We start from the raw sequence: 15,622 nt of genomic DNA, 5'->3' as shown, positions 1-15,622 counted from the left end.
TCCACTGACAGGTAGAGGTGGGAACAGGGAGTTGGTTTATACTTAAGTATATCTGGTATGATTGTGTTGAAAGCCGAGCTGAAGTCCACAAAAAGGATCCTTACGTATGTCCCCGGTCTGTCCAGATGTTGCAGGATATGATGCAAACCCATGTTGACTGCATCATCCACAGACCTGTTTGCTCGATAAGCAAATTTAAGGGGGTCCAGAAAGGGTCCAGTGATGTCCTTCAGGTGGGCCAACACCAGTCTCTCAAATGACTTCATGACCACAGATGTCAGGGCGACAGGTCTGTAGTCATTAAGTCCTGTGATTTTAGGTTTCTTAGGGACGGGGATAATAACTGAGCGTTTGAAGCAGCATGGGACTTCACACTGCTCCAGTGATCTATTGAAGATCTGAGTGAAGATGGGGGCCAGTTGGTTAGCACAGGAACGAAGGCAAGCTGGTGAGATGCCATCTGGTCCTGGAGCCTTCCTTGTCCTTTGCTTCCGAAGACACGGCACACATCGTCCTCACAGATCTTGAGTGCAGGTAGTGTAGCAGGAGGGGGAGGAGGGGGTTGCAGGAGGTGTTAATGGTTGTGTGAAATGAAGGTCCGAGTGCATGTGGGGTGTGAAATCGGGCCTTTCAAATCTGCAGTAAAACACATTCAGGTCGTCAGCCAGTCGTTGGTCTGCCACAGGGTTGGGGGTAGGAGTCCTGTAATTAGTAAGTTGTTTCAGGCCACTCCACACTGATGCAGGGTCGTTAGCTGAAAACTTGCTTTTCAGCTTCTCAGAGTAACTTCTTTTAGCCACTCTGATTTCCCTATTCAGTGTGTTCCTGGCCTGATTATACAAGACTCTATCCCCACCCCTGTAAGCCTCCTCTTTGGCATGACGAAGCTGTCTGAGTTTTCCTGTGAACCATGGTTTATCATTGTTGAATGACAAAAATGTCCTAGTAGGGATGCACATATCCTCACAGAAACTGATATATGATGTAACAGTATCTGTGAGCTCGTCCAGGTCTGTAGCTGCAGCTTCAAAAACACTCCAATCAGTGCAGTCAAAGCAGGCTTGTAGTTCCAGCTCTGCTTCAATAGTCCATCTCCTTATAGTCCTTACAACTGGCTTTGTTGATTTTAATTTCTGCCTGTAGGTCGGGAGAAGATGAACCAGACAGTGATCAGAGAGTCCCAAAGCTGCACGTGGCACAGAGCGATATGCATCCTTTAATGTAGTATAGCAGTGATCCAATATATTCCTGTCTCTGGTGGGGCATGTAATGTGCTGTCTGTATTTGGGCAGTTCGCGTGTGAGATTTGTTTTGTTAAAGTCCCCAAGAATAATAATGACTGAGTCCGGGTATTGTTGTTCTGTGTCTGAGATGACCATACGCTCCATTATTTTACATAAATTTGACGTTAATGCTATGGGCCTGTAATTAGTGGGCTGCGAATGATCCTTCCCTGGCTTCGCACACCTTATTAAAAAGACTCAAATTAATATTTAGAGATGTTTCTGATAGGTGTTTGACCATCTCATAACAGATATCATCTCTACCTGGAGAAGTTTGTTTTACCCCAGCAAGCGCTTTCTTTAATTCAAACAAGGTAAACTCTAAATCTAAAGTACATCCTGATAATCCTTTTTCCTCCAGAAATTGAGCGTTCTTACTCACGCTCAGATCCCTAAAGCTCCTCATTTCTACTGTTATATTTGAATTACTATGGATATTAGAAAATGTTTCTGCTAACTCGTCTGCTTTTTCAATGTCTGATATAACTGATCTGTTGTTGTATACTAGGTAGGGTGACCAGACGTCCCGAAAAATTCGGGACAGTCCCGAAATCCAAGCAGTTGTCCCGAATCCCGAATCCTGCCCTAATTGTCCCGAAAATTAGAACAAAGTCTCAAGAGCAGACTCTCGAGTAGTTATAGTGTGATAGAATATTAAAAATTGCTCATTGCCGTCCTGCAGCCAGCTCCTGTCGGCTGCTCATTGCAACCATAGACAGTAAAAGAACGTAGAGAGCTGCAGTAGGCTACGTAGACTACGTAGGCGGCAAGGCGCGAATTTCATTCATTCATTCATTCAATCTTGAAATGGAGCCTCAGGCTGGTGTCCCGGGACCTGATGAACACGTAGCTAAAAAGCAAAAACGTCTCTGCAGGTATCGGGAGGACTGGGTAGGGAAATACCCCTGGATTACTGCAGTTTTACGTGATGCTAACAAAGCGTTTTGTAATGTATGTAGGAAGGAGTTTGGTATTCCAATCTGAGGAGGTATAGCGTAGTGCATTTTCACCTTTGTTGTTTCTGTTATTCTATACGCACAAATAAATACAACCTTTCTGTTCCCTTTTTATGTTATAGAGTAGATGAAGAGAGCGCAAGTTCCAGCCATGAGGCCAGGGAAAGTGCACGTGCAGGCAGCTACGAGGAGGGGTGATTTGATTGGATGTTGCTGTTAAAGCGCAGTCATTGTGTTTGTTTCATAATGAGACTTGAGTTCATGATTTTAATGATTTTTAGGCCTATTTGTAATTTCGGGTTTAGCCTACATGACAGTTCAGTTTTGGAATTAAAATTGTAAATAATTTTGGTGCGGAGTTTCACCATCAACATTTCATGATGACACTTGAGTTCAATGGTTTTTTTTATTTGTATTTCCGTGTTTACATGACAGACAGTCATTTCATTCAGAATTCCTCAATAAATAATTTTGCCCAGATTTTTGAGATTCATTAACCCCCCCCACCCCGTTTTCGTCCCTCCCAAATTTTACCAATTCTGATCTGGTCACCCTAATACTAGGACAGGAATGATACTGTTTCCTTGTTTTCCTCCCATCTTTCTTATCATATTCCATACTTCATTTATTTCAATATCTTCTCCAATCTAATTACACAATTCCCTCCAATATATTTTCTTAGATGTCCTAATTACTCTTCTTACTATAGCCTGTGCTCTCTTATAATTAATAAAATCAGCACCATGGGACAGCTTTACTCCTGCATCCTGACCTCTTCTTACCAATTACTTCTTCAGCTGTACTCTGAAGAACTTCACTTACCTTATAATTAAAAACTTCTACATCCTCTATAGAATTACTAATTTCTGCCATTTTGTTTTGAGATACTTCCTTATATTTATCCCAGTCAGCGGTTTTAAATTTCCACCTTGGTAACCTTTCCACCACTGTTTGGGCTATGTCCACCCCGATTATACAACGGATAGGAAAATGATCACTACCTATTGAACTATGATTTAGAACTTTCCAATCACATTTTCCTGCTAAACTTTCAGAAACAAGGGTCAAGTCTAACATTGAATATTTTCCCTGTGCCAAATAAATTCTTGTAAAACTTCCATCATTAATGCATACTAACCCTCTCCATTCAAGCATGTCTTCTATTATCTGTCCATTATGATCTGTTATTGTGCTACCCCATAATGTACTGTGTGCATTAAAGTCACCACACCACACTACTTTATACTTTCCATTCCCTTCAATATTTTCTAAAGTATCCTTACTTAACCTGTCACATGGATTATAAAAATTAATTATTCTAATACTCCGTGATCCTTCCCAAATTTCCACCACCACTACCTCTTGCTCCCCATCTACCTCAACGATTCTATACCCAATACCTTGTTTAATAAATGTTGCTACCCCACCACCATTTCCTTTATGTCTATCTCTTCTAATAGTATTGTATCCATGCATTAAAAAATGTAATTGTGGTTTTAGCCATGTTTCTTGTATGCATATAATGTCAGGATCATTTTCTTGATTTGTTATGAATTTCTTAAATTCTTGTCCGTTAGCAATTAAACTTCTTGCATTCCATTGCAGGATCGTAAAAACCATTATAAACCACCACATGATGCCTGACTATGTACTGTCTGACTGTTTGCATCTTAAGCCTTTCGTTTATCATATCAACATTTAACATCCACTAATTCCAAGTACTTTTCAGCAGCTCTGATAATAATTTTAATTCTTTCTGTCCTACTTTCGGTTTGAGCTGAACAATTTACCACTTCTGCAAGAATGCTATGAATGACACTTTATCTAAAATTACTTCTTTCTCTTTACTTTGTTCTTGCAGCTTAACTTTTTGTTGTGGAATTGTTGCCTTAGCTTCTATTACTTTGCTTGTCTGTCTTACCTTCTTTAATGCTTCAGCATATGATATTCCTTCTTTCACTGCATTTTTCCTCACTAAACAACCTCCAGACCCCGCGCTCCACCTCCGCAATTACAGCACTTAGGGTTTGTACCTTGCACACATTTGCCATATTCATGTTCACCTCCACATCTTGCACATCTCTGTTTGCCTCTGCACACAGCTGCTACATGTCCAAATTTTTTTTTTTTTTTTTTTTTTTTATATTTTATTTATAGTTTTAACATTTTACAAAAAAAAAAAAAAAAAAAAAGGAAACCAACGGAGAAAAACAACTCTCTCTCCACAAGGCAAGATATTATATAATCATGAAAATAGAAATAAACAGTAATAAGCATAGGAATACATCTAGTCTGTGGCCATGTCAAGTTGGGTCAGGATGTTCAAAAAAGGAGTCCAAATCAGTTCAAAGACATCTAGTTTTCCTCGAATGCAGTACGACAGGAGCTCATTAGCCCAGTGTTTTTGGCTGGGGGGGATGGCACTCTTCCAATCCTTCAGGATACACATCTTGGCAGCCGTTGCAGCTAGTAGTACAAAATGTTTCATGTTAGAGTTCACCTTCAGTAAGGTTACATCCCCCAGCAACCAGATCCTAGGGTCGGCATCCAAAGCCTGTCCACAAACCCGAGAGGTTACTGCGATGATGTGAGACCAGTATGGCTTCAAACGGGTACTCTTGTCCATAGCATGTGGACAAGAGTTCCGATAGAGATGGTGCATCTTTGACATTGACCAGAGATGTCATTTCCTAATTTACTTAACCTATATGGCGTAAAATATGTTCTATGGTAAATATTGAATTGAATTTGTCTGTGTTTAGAAGACACCAATTTTGTTTGTGCCAATTACAATAATCTGTTCCAATTCTCCTCTGTGTAAGTACATCCAAGATCTGATTCCCACCTTGTTTTGTTTGTATAGCTGGCATAAGCCGGTAAGTTTTCAATAGTGGTTTTATACACTGTAGATATTAAACCTTTAATTCTATTGCGTTTGGAGTTAAAAATGCATTTTTCAAGCAAAGATTCCTCTGGTCTGTGTGGGAAACTATCTTTAGTTTGACTCTTGATCCAGCTTCTAATTTTTAAATATTTGAAAAAGTTACGTTTATCTATATCATAAGTTTCTGACATTTGACTGAAACTTAAAAAGACATTATTAGTATAAAGGTCACTAACTATTTTTACTCCTTTTCTCGTCCAGTTTTGTAAAATTCCATCCGATAAGGCTGCTGGGATGTTGGGATTGTTCGTGAGAGGTGAATTTACCATTAATTTTATATTTTGTCCAACTGATATATGTAATTGCTGCCAGGCGTTAAATGTAGCAGAGATTATTGGGTTTTGAGTGATTGTTTTTAGTTTCTTTTTAGATTCCAAAAATGGTACGATTGTTAATGGATTATCCTGTAATTCATATCGTTCGATTGACATCCATTATACTTCATCTGTTCTGCAGTGGAACCACATCCACAGAGCACGAAGTTGTGCAGCCATATAATACAATTTAAAATTTGGGAGATTCAAGCCCCCTTTGGAATAAGGTGCCTGTAATGTAAGGAGTTTGACTCTCGGAGTTTTGTTGTGCCACAGGAAGGAAGTAAGTGATGTATCTAATTCCTTGAAAAAAGACATAGGAACCTTCAGAGGTATACACTGGAATAAATAAATAAATTTGGGTAATAGATTCATTTTTATTGTATTAATCCTGCCAATCAGTGATAGGGGGAGGTCCATCCATCTCAGTAACTCCTTTTTAGATTTAGTAAGCAATGAGGTGTAGTTTTCTTCATATATTTTATCACAAGTGCTACAGATAGTGATTCCCAAGTATTTGAAGACCTCTGTACACCATTTAAATTGAACTGAAAGCAGACTTATGTAATGATTTGTCATGTTGATTGGGAAAGCTTCACTTTTAGAGTAATTAATTTTGTATCCCGATACAGCACTATATTTTTTTAGATTAGTCAATAACGAGGGAAATGATGTGATAGGTTGAGATATAAATACTAATAAGTCGTCTGCATAGAGTGCGAGTTTATGCTCTTCCGTTCCAATTTTTATGCCGGTGATGGATATATCTGATCGCAGGGCAATAGCCAGTGGTTCTATTGCAATTGAGAAGAGTGCGGGAGAGGAAGGTCAACCCTGACGACAGCCACGCGATAAGGAGAAGGCGTCCGACAGAACCCCATTTGTTAGGATTTGCGATCTGGGGGCGACGAATAGGGCCCTGATGAAACTCAGAAAATTTTCACCAAAATTCATGGCCCTCATGGTCTCAAGGAGGAAGCTTGGTTCTATCCTGTCGAACGCCTTCTCGGCGTCCATAGAGACGATCACGGCAGGGTAGTCCTGTTTTTTTGTGTGTTCTATAATATGGAATAGTCGCCTAACATTGTCTGCACCTTGTCTGTTCTTGATAAAACCCGTTTTTTGGAACCACTATCTCTAAGCGTTGTGCGATGATTTTCGATAAAATGTTATAATCAGAGTTAAGGAGGCTGAGGGGTCTATAATTACTGCACTTTTGTGGATCCTTTCCAGGTTTTGGAAGTAGCATTATGGTTGCCAACTCCAATGTTTTTGGGAGTGTTTCTTTTTGGAATGCTTCTCTAATCATGTTTGTTAGCGGTGTTAATATTTTTTCTGAAAAAGTTTTGAAGTATTCAATTGGATACCCATCAGGTCCTGGGGCTCTATTGTTTTGTAAGGACTTGATCGTTCGGTGAACCTCTTCTTCTAATATCACTTCATCTAATAGATTCCTATCTGTAACTGTAATTTTAGGCATTGCTAATTTATTAAGGAAGTCTTTAATATCAGTTTCCATTGACTGCTCTGTTTTATAAAACGTTTCATAATATTTTTTGAATTCCAAGTTTATTTCCTTAGAGCCTTCTAAGTACTGGTCATCATCAGTTTTGATGCATTGTATGTATTTTTCTGTATCTTCTTGCTTTAGCTGCCATGCAAGCAACTTGCTAGTTTTGTTACCATACTCATAGTAATGATATTTAGTCCTCGCCATGGCTGCTTCAACTTTACTGGTGCAAAGATTGTCATACAAAGTCCGTTTTTGTTTTAATGCACTAAGGGTTTCGGATTGTTTGGTTTGGGCATGTTGGATTTCAAGTATTTTTATTTCATTTTCTAGTTGCAATAGTTGGTCTCTCTTTTGTTTATTTTTATGGGATAAATATGAAATAATATGACCTCTCATATATGCCTTAAGTGTTTCCCAAACAACTGAGTGAGAAGCAGTATTTAAGTTAGTCTCCAAATATATATCTAATTTGTCGTTCATATAGTTTACAAAATCAGGATCTTTAAGTAGGAATGTTTTAAATCTCCATCTATTGGAGGCAGGGCCTTCCTGTGGCATAGACACTTCCATCCTTAAAGCATTGTGGTCTGATAAGGTTGCAGCCAAATAGAGACAAAGTTTTAATATGGGGCAGTAGTGTTTGTGAGGTCAAAAACAGATCAATTCTAGAGTATGTATTGTGAACATTAGAGTAGAAAGAGAATTCCTTTTTACCCGTGTTTAATAGTCTCCACACATCTTTTAACCCAAGATCATTCATGCCTTGATACAATGCTGTTGCGGATGTTGACAAAGTAGTGTTCTTGGGGGCTGAACGATCTAATGACGGGTTCAGCACAAGATTAAAATCTCCTCCCAGGATACAGTGACCCTCTGCAGGCGCCAGTTTCATGGTTAATTTATTAAAGAAAATTGGATCATCTATATTAGGACCATATATAGATGCCAGTGTCAACCTGTTCCTGTTAATTATACAGTCAACTAATATAAATCTACCTGAGGTATCCTTTTGTACTGTATTTAATTGAAATCTAAGGTTTTTGTTTATGAGCAACGCTACACCTCTGGCACTTGAAGAAAACGAGGAGTAATAAACTTTACCAATCCAGTCACTTTTGGATTTCACGGCCTCCATCGGTCTTCTTTCCCCTCGGTTTTGGCATGTTGTCAGTATAGTTTTCTTGAAATAGTCATCGATGTTCATATCAGGAACTCTTTAGTCTTTTGAGACCACACGAAAGACTAAATTAGTTGAAAAAGTCTCAGAGCTCTAGACCGTGTTGCCTAAGCGGTCGCCATCTTTTTCGGACTCACATGTCCGAATTTTTGACACTTATAACACCTTAAAGAGGGTGTTATACAAATACTCTCTCAGGTAACTTATGCTCATCAAAGTTTAAAACCACTGAGAGACTGTCTGTCTTTACATTATCTCTGACACACTTCAGTCGTCTGACATCATTTAAGCTCCAGTTATATTTCTTTTTATATTTTCAGCTGATACATCAGTTGGAATCCCCGTTATCACACCTTTAACCCAGATCTTTTCTTCAGGAATTGAACAAACTACTTTATGCCCACTAGTGATTTAATTCCCAGGGCCGTTTTTTGTTGTCTACTATCTTTACAAAACAGCAACATTTTACCATCCCTTAAGGTCTTAACACTTTCAATCGTCAATAATATTTCTTTCAGTGCTTTAGTTAATTTCAAAGGGTTGATGATGTTTACAGATTCTGACATAAACTTCAACAACACCTTATACTCCTCTTTCCTCCTTGTTACCTGTTGACATCCCTTCTCACTATCCGTTTCTGATATTTGCCCCCAACTTTTCTTTCTTTTCCTAGCTTCTACCACCTTCCATTCATTACTTGAATTTCCTACTTTATCCACATCTGCCATTTCATCCTCCATTTCCGGATCGCTTCCGGAGTCGACGCTACTTCCTACCATCAGCGCTCCAGTCACAATCCAACTGTCACCAACCCTCTTCTTCTTCTTCGTCTGTGGTTTTATGGCGGTTGGCTATCATATTTAAATGGCGTATTCCCACCACCTACTGGATTGGAGTGTGGAGCGCTAAATGATTGGAAAGTTGAAAAACAAAAACAAAAAAAAAACACTTATTAACACATCTTATATTCTATTGCTAAATCTTGTATCTTTTAAGAAATTAAATAATTCTTGATCAATTCTTGATTGCTTTGGGCCATTTCCTAGCAAAACCTGAAGTGACATTTTTACTCCCAGAGATCTTAAAGCTCGAGATAGATGAAATCTTGCTCTTTCATATGCATCACATGTTATAATTACATGTTCTACTGATTCTTCTAGACCACATTTATCACATTTACCATTCTCATGTTTCCCTATTCTGTAAAAAAACACTTATTTAATTTTGTAATACTTTATTATCAACAAATAGCATGTACAAGTATAATTTCCATATTACAGCAAAGCAGCATATCACATGTGTCACAATAAAATATAAATCAAAGGGAACAAAAAAGAAAACAAAAAACAAATAGAGATGGTACATATCTATATACACTCACCTAAAGGATTATTAGGAACACATACTAATACTGTGTTTGACCCCCTTTCACCTTCAGAACTGCCTTAATTCTACGTGGCATTGATTCAACAAGGTGCTGAAAGCATTCTTTAGAAATGTTGGCCCATATTGATAGGATAGCATCTTGCAGTTGATGGAGATTTGTGGGATGCACATCCAGGGCACGAAGCTCCCGTTCCACCACATCCCAAAGATGCTCTATTGGGTTGAGATCTGGTGACTGTGGGGGCCATTTTAGTACAGTGAACTCATTGTCATGTTCAAGAAACCAATTTGAAATGATTCGAGCTTTGTGACATGGTGCATTATCCTGCTGGAAGTAGCCATCAGAGGATGGGTACATGGTGGCCATAAAGGGATGGACATGGTCAGAAACAATGCTCAGGTAGGCCGTGGCATTTAAACGATGCCCAATTGGCACTAAGGGGCCTAAAGTGTGCCAAGAAAACATCCCCACACCATTACACCACCACCACCAGCCTGCACAGTGGTAACAAGGCATGATGGATCCATGTTCTCATTCTGTTTACGTCAAATTCTGACTCGACCATCTGAATGTCTCAACAGAAATCGAGACTCATCAGACCAGGCAACATTTTTCCAGTCTTCAACTGTCCAATTTTGGTGAGCTCTTGCAAATTGTAGCCTCTTTTTCCTATTTGTAGTGGAGATGAGTGGTACCCGGTGGGGTCTTCTGCTGTTGTAGCCCATCCGCCTCAAGGTTGTGCGTGTTGTGGCTTCACAAATGCTTTGCTGCATACCTCGGTTGTAACGAGTGGTTATTTCAGTCAAAGTTGCTCTTCTATCAGCTTGAATCAGTCGGCCCATTCTCCTCTGACCTCTAGCATCAACAAGGCATTTTTGCCCATAGGACTGCCGCATACTGGATGTTTTTCCTTTTCACACCATTCTTTGTAAACCCTAGAAATGGTTGTGCGTGAAAATCCCAGTAACTGAGCAGATTGTGAAATACTCAGACCGGCCCGTCTGGCACCAACAACCATGCCACGCTCAAAATTGCTTAAATCACCTTTCTTTCCCATTCTGACATTCAGTTTGGAGTTCAGGAGATTGTCTTGACCAGGACCACACCCCTAAATGCATTGAAGCAACTGCCATGTGATTGGTTGATTAGATAATTGCATTAATGAGAAATTGAACAGGTGTTCCTAATAATCCTTTAGGTGAGTGTATTACTGAATAAGCACAAGTAAATACTTTCTATATAAAATTGTAAAATAAAGAACATATTGCCATTGTTTTAATTGCTTTTCTATTACATCAATGCACATTTTGAGCTCCTTCTTAAGCACTATAAAGTTAGGTTTGCCATTTGTGAATTTACATGGATATGCAATTTACATAAAAATAAAATACAATTTACAATGAAACCAGTGTCCTTTGAGAAATGGTCTTTAATATAATAACCTAATATCACATATAGGATAAGAGAAACGTTTTTAAGATATTAACAGCAATGAATCTCTCAACATCATTCCAGAAACATCTTGGCAGGACCAAAACATATGAAACAGTTTCAGTAGAACTTTCACAGAAAGAGCATTTTATTTCAATATCACTTTTACAGTTTTGTAAAAATTGCTTGGTAGGATAGACTCTATGAATTATTTTGTATGAGATTTCCTTAACCTCATTTGTAAGGAGAAATGTTTGGGGAAAGACCAAACTTGAGTCCAGTTGACATTATTAAAGAGATTGTTCCAATAGAAACTAACACGAGTAGAGATACTCTCTTTCAGAAATAAGGATCTCATTTTATAATTGTTAGATTTCAACATGGAAAAGCAAATCGAACCAACTGGGGTATTTTCAGGTCTGGGAGGACAGACAGAGAGTGCAGACATATAGACACCATTTCTAAAAAGCCACACTGAATTCTGTTAATGTAATAGATATGTTGTATTTTCAGATAAAGTCTGCAAACTCAAATAAAGTCCCTTCATTAAATAAACAGAAAGTCTGAGGCACTCAAAAGGAATATAAGTTTAAAAAGCCTTTATTTAAACTTGGCTATCCATTAAAAAACATATGCCAACATGTTTTGACCTCTTTGGCCTTCCTCAGGGCAAATTCAAAATGGCAGTGCTTAGACTGCATGCTATATATCTGCATGTGGTCACATGACCTAGAAGCACAGGTGCTCATCTGCACATATCACCTGACAGAGAGCAATTACAACAAGTTACTTTAGATAAGACAAGTCACATTTTCGCATCAGGATAGTTTAAAATATCAATATAAATAGATACATATAGCAAGAGGTTACTTTATATAAGACAAGTTACAAAAAAGATTACATTGTAAAACATATTTTATTTCATTTCATGCTCTAAAATATGTGCAGTCTCAGATGATGAATAATTTTACACTTTCTATATTTTACCACTTTTCACATCAAGATACAATTTGAAATATCAATATAGATAGATACATATAGCAAAGCATTGACATGTGCATATAGTCAGTTACAAGAAAGGAGAAAAATCCAATTCCAAGTTTAGACCAGGGTATTGATTAGCTTTTAAAGTATAAATCCAAAAGGATTCTCTTTGTAAAAGTTTTTTGAGTCTATCTCCCCCTCTTGGTGATATTTTAACATGTTCTATCCCAAAATTTTTTAGAGTATCGCTACTTCCGTGGTTCGCCTCTTTATAATGTAGAGCCATAGGATACTGGTGGTTGCTTGTTCTTATCGCATATTTATGCTCTGCTAATCTTTCTTTAAGTTTACGCTTAGTTCTTCCAATATAAAAACAGCCACAAGGACATTCAAGTCTATAGACAACGAATGAGGTATTGCAATTAATAAATGAGTGTATATTGTATTCACGATTTGATGTCACATCTGTAAAAATATTGGTCTTGACCATATTGCTACAGTGATTACGGTTTCCACACTTATAGTTACCTCTTTTTGTGCCTAGCCAGGTTTTATTCTGTACAGGAGGCATATAGCTGTTCACAAGACTATCTTTTAGAGTAGGAGCTCCTTTAAAGGTAATAGTAGGTACCTCCGGCAGTACATCTCTCAAAACGGTATCACTTTTTATTATGTCCCAATTCTTCTTGATTATTTGCTTTATCTTATTAGCTTGACTACTGTATTGTGTAACAAAATAAACTTGGTTTGACTCTTGTTGTCGCCTCTGTTTTTTAACCAATAGCTGTTCTCTACTAATTTCTTTAACTCTATTATAGGCTATATCTAGTCTTGTGTTTATAACCTCTTTTCTTAAACCTTTGAACCATGTCTTGAGCATTTTTATCAAACACGTCTTCAGAATCACATATGCGTTTAATCCTTTGAAATTGGCCAAAAGGGATATTCTCTATTAACCAAGGTGGATGGTAGCTTTCTGCCCTCAGTATGGTATTCCGATCAGTGGGTTTTCTAAACACGGACGTATGCAATTCACCTTTGTCATCTTTTGATATCTCCAGATCTAGGAAATGGATATTTGTTAATGAGAACTCTAGACTCAGCTTCAAATTGGGATTAGTGTTATTAAGATATGTATGAAACTGTAGCAGCTCTTGCTGTGACCCAGACCATATAAGAAGAACGTCGTCAATATACCTACCCCACCATACAATCTTATTAACATATACATTCAAACTCGAATAGACAAACTGAAGAGCATCAAAGGAACACATCTCTCAACACCCAAGTAGCACTCCTAGTAACTCATTTGTGGACAAAAGTCCCTTCATTATTGAATAACCGACTCACTAATAACAACCCATTCTTAAACCAATTGTGAAAAAAATAAAGATTTATTCCTGTACAAAATATTGCCGTTATTCCAGAACTTTGTTTTTCCATAAAGATTTGCCCAACATACAGTTAGTTAGTTCACATGTGTGTTTGTCAACATAAAGTGACTGAGCAGTATATAAGCAAGAAATATCTTATATGCTTTAGTGAGCAGAACTCTACCCTTGATTGACAGATCTCTGAGCAACCAATCAGCACCTTGCGTGTATTTTCAATAATTGGGTCAAAATTGGAGGGGCATCTAGTCTTATTATCTTTAATTATTTTAACGCTATCTCTTATAGGTATGTTACAAATTGAGGACTCCACGCAGTTGCCAACTGGAAGCAGCTCACATGCATTGATATTAAGGTAAAGACTGAGGCTTTGGAGAAGGGCTTAAGAGTTTCTAATGCTGTAGCTACTTCAGAGACATAATTTAGAAACAAGGCGGTGTCATCAGCTAACCGACTTATTATCACTTCGGTGTCATTAATGGTGATTCCTTTTAAAGGGCTTTCTCTAATGTGCAAGTTTAGAAGCTCTGTAACTATCAGGAACAAATACGTTTTGTGTGTTTAAGTATTAGATTTTCAATATCAAGCCAAAACAATTGGGTAAACACGCATTCAAAGAATAAATGTTTTATGGATTCTTCCTCTAAGTTACAAAAGACACATGTAGTCTCCATGTCTCTAAAAAATCTTGAGACTATTTGTCTCACTGGCTAATTTAAATGAATAACTTTATATGGCATTTCTTTAACTTTATTGGTGAGACAGTATTTACTAGGTAACTTCAGACCTCTTTCCATTCAATCTGATTATACAATGAATTCCAATATGGTTTGCATTTAGGTAACAGTGTATTTCTGCATATTGTTTTCATAAAGAAGTTGTTAAAATTTTATCTAAAACCTCCACACCATTAATACTTATGTGAGTATTATATACAGAGATACACTCCGAGGATACATCACCTGATAAGAGTTGAATAAGGCCACCAGGAATGGCATCAAAATCTATTGCAAACTCTTTAGCAGTTACTGTAATCTTATAGTAATTCAGGATTTCACAATAATTAAAAAGTTGTCCATTAAGCTTAAATAACTGTCTCACCATTACAATACCATTATCGTACCAGTTTCTAAAAAATAAAGATTTGTTTTTAAATACAATATTCTTGTTATTCCAAATGACAGATTTGTGTGGAGAGAAGTTATGTTTATAAATGAGCATCCATAATAAAAAGACCTGTCTATGAAAACAAGATAGCTTTATCGGAACCTTGTTTACATCAAAATTACATCTCAAAACAAATTCCAAACCTCCCAACTTTTCCAATATCAGGTCAGGGATGATATTCCATATTTTGTCTTTAAAGCACAAATAATTCTTTATCCATTTATTCTTAAATACGCAATTAGCAGTAATAAAATCAAGTACATTCAGACCACCTTCTTCAATTGGATTGCATAGTATCGTCTTTTTTAAATATCTGTTCTTCCAGATGAAATTAAACTAAATCGAATCCACTTCTCTTATGATTGATTGTGGAGCATCTAGAGCAAGAGCTGTATGCACTAATCGACTACGCCCTTCAGTTTTGGATAATAATATTCCACCCTTCAATGATAGATCTCACATTAACCATGAATTTAATTTTTGTTTAATTTTCCCAATAATTGGTGTAAAATTCAAATTATTTATTTCCTTTTGATCTTTACAGATCTTGATACCTAAATAATCTACCACCTCCTTCACTGGTATATCATGTATGTTATTAAGGTAACAAGTTCTCAAAGGAAACAAAACACATTTTGTAATGTTTAAAAAACAAACCAGATACAGATGAGAAAGTATTAAGACAATCAATAGCTTTTTTTTTTAATTCACTTTCATTTAAAAAAAAAAAAGGGGGTAGTATCGTCCGCTAATTGTGAGCATTTTATTTCTTTCTCCAAAAGTTTAATACCACAAAAATTATCTCTTTTAATATGTATGGCCATAGTTTGTGTTACAAGTAAAAAAAGAAAGGGTGAGATTGGGCCCTGTCGTATGCCTCTACTGATTTTAAACCTTGATTTTGTTCCATACGGCAACTTAATCGAGCTGTTACTGTCATTATATAATGTTCAAATAGCTTGTTTAAAGAATTCTCCAAAACCAAAAAAGGTCTCAAACATGAAATTATGATCAATAGTATCAAATGCTTTAAAAAAATCAACAAATAATATAAAACTATTATCTGTAATAAAAT

The 15,622-nt window shown here is 37.1% G+C and overlaps 1 protein-coding gene across 1 annotated transcript in view; it reads right to left on the bottom strand.

Moving 5' to 3' along the window:
* Positions 1 to 15,622, bottom strand: part of LOC127639402 (uncharacterized) — a 122,189-nt gene that overhangs the window by 96,442 nt on the left and 10,125 nt on the right. The gene's annotated exons all lie outside the window — the stretch shown is intronic.

The sequence above is a fragment of the Xyrauchen texanus genome, chromosome 48, assembly GCF_025860055.1.
Source record: "Xyrauchen texanus isolate HMW12.3.18 chromosome 48, RBS_HiC_50CHRs, whole genome shotgun sequence".
Taxonomy (NCBI): domain Eukaryota; kingdom Metazoa; phylum Chordata; class Actinopteri; order Cypriniformes; family Catostomidae; genus Xyrauchen; species Xyrauchen texanus.
This window is presented reverse-complemented; position numbering and strand designations above follow the sequence as displayed.